Source organism: Octodon degus, unplaced genomic scaffold, assembly GCF_000260255.1.
Source record: "Octodon degus isolate 3935 unplaced genomic scaffold, OctDeg1.0 scaffold00060, whole genome shotgun sequence".
Classification (NCBI taxonomy): domain Eukaryota; kingdom Metazoa; phylum Chordata; class Mammalia; order Rodentia; family Octodontidae; genus Octodon; species Octodon degus.
In genome coordinates, this window is record NW_004524636.1 from 777,593 (window position 1) to 779,643 (window position 2,051).

Here is a 2,051-nt window from a genome sequence, read left to right on the forward strand (position 1 = left end):
AAATCAATGAACTCAGCTTCCTCCTCAGTCAAAAAAAGAGGTGGGAAGAGATCAATAAAATAGATAATATAATAAACCAAATAGTAAATTAGTGAAACTAAAAATGGATTTCTGACAGGTTGAATAACATTGACAAATCTCTAGCCAGACTGATCAGAGAAAAAAAGATAAATTAGAACATCAGAAATAAGAACCTAGACCAAAGGCATAGCGCAGTGGCACAGTACCTGCCTGAAAACTTTGAGGTTCTGAGTTCGACTTCCAGCACCAAAAGAAAAAAAACACAGAGATAAGATCCACTATTGTTATTTGAAGAATAATAAATGTCGTGCAAGCAAAGTTGCATAAAGTAGATGAAGTAGGCAAATTTCTTAGAGGACACAGCTATCAGAACTCACTCAAGAAGAAATACAGATGCCACCTACCCCTAACCTACAGCTACTGATAAAACTGAACTTGGAGTCGGGACAAGCTGGACCTAACCCAAATGGCCAGCCACAGAGTTCATTGTTTTATCACTACATTTTTTTAATTAATTTTTTTCACTTATGTGTTTGGTGCAGGGTCTCCCTATGCAACTTGGACTCATAGTGATCCTCCTGTTTCAGCCTCCCCAGTGCTGGGATTATAGGTGTGCATCACCTCACCCTGACTCGGTTGCAGGCTCAGCGCACCCCAGGGGTGGGGCCAGCACAGCATGCAGGACCAGGGATGGAACCCTGGTCCCTGTGCTTGCCAAAGCAGGCGCTTAGCCTACTGAGCTATCTTGCCAGTCCTATCACTAAATTTTTATGTGCTTGTTATTCTGAAAAGAATATTATGAACTACTATTATTTCTCCCCTCCATGAAAACAGCTAAATATCCCTTCTGTGGGAAACTTCTCCAGCGTCCCTCTGCCTGGCTGCATCCCAAGCACACATGGTCCCTTCCTCCTCTAAGCTTCCCTTCACTGCACACTGCCTTTGTGGACCACTTCACTTAATTTCATCAGGCCTAAGTCTAGTCTCTCCCATCCTATAGACCACGTGCATGGGCTGAGCAAGAATCCTTTTCTCCTATACCTGCAGCTCCTCTATATTTGCATAGTGTCTGGTGTAGATGAAGCAGCCATACATATTCATGAGAGAACCAAGGATGTAAATGAGACTGTAGATGAATGAGTGAAGGGCCAGAGTGACTACAAATTGTTATCTTTAGCATTCGTTGAAAGTGTACATTCTGCTAGGCATGTTCTAAATATTTTATAGTGTTGATTTAATCTAGTAAGCTTTTAAGGGAAGCATAACATTTTTCCCATTTTACACATGAGGGGGCTGAAACTTAGAGTCACTGAGGTCACCAGTTACTGTGGCCCACACGTGTCAGACCTGGGGTTCAGACTCAGATGCCCTGATCTGTGGGCCAAGCAGTACTACCTATGCAGATGCGAAAAGGATGTCCAGGGATAAGTGACAACAAAAGTGTCCAAAGAGACAGCAAGGAAAAGGATATAAAAACTCACGGAAGTGTGTCTGCACTGGTGCCCAGGCCTGTGGAGGCATTCCTGGGTGTGTCCTCCCAGCCTCCCTTCCTGGATCTGCTGAGATACTGGCCCTCTCATTCCTATGCTGAGGAAGTATCCTTGGCAGGGGACCCAAGAGCACCTCTTCCCAGAATCAAGCTTTCCCCTCTGCTTCTGGTTCTAGGCCAGTCGCCTTCTCAACCTTGGTCACAATTGCTTTGGGAAGGCAGCTGGATTCAACCTGGACCCTGCCCAGTACCAGAATCTCCTCTGCCATTATGGCATTTTTTTCTCCCAGCATCCTTCATAGGTGAACCTTATTATACCTGGTACTAAGGGGAAACAGCATGAGAGTAAGTTCTCTATACGCCTTACTCTGTACCAGCCTTCCTTTACCTCTGTTAGCACCCACAGTACTTTTACTGCAATCATTTGCTTATCTGTCCATGGTTGCCAACTTTCAGGGTAGAGATATAAATAAATATATGTCAAAATTATTTAATTATATCATGTTATAATACATGTGTCAATCAGCTTTTGTTTGCTCTA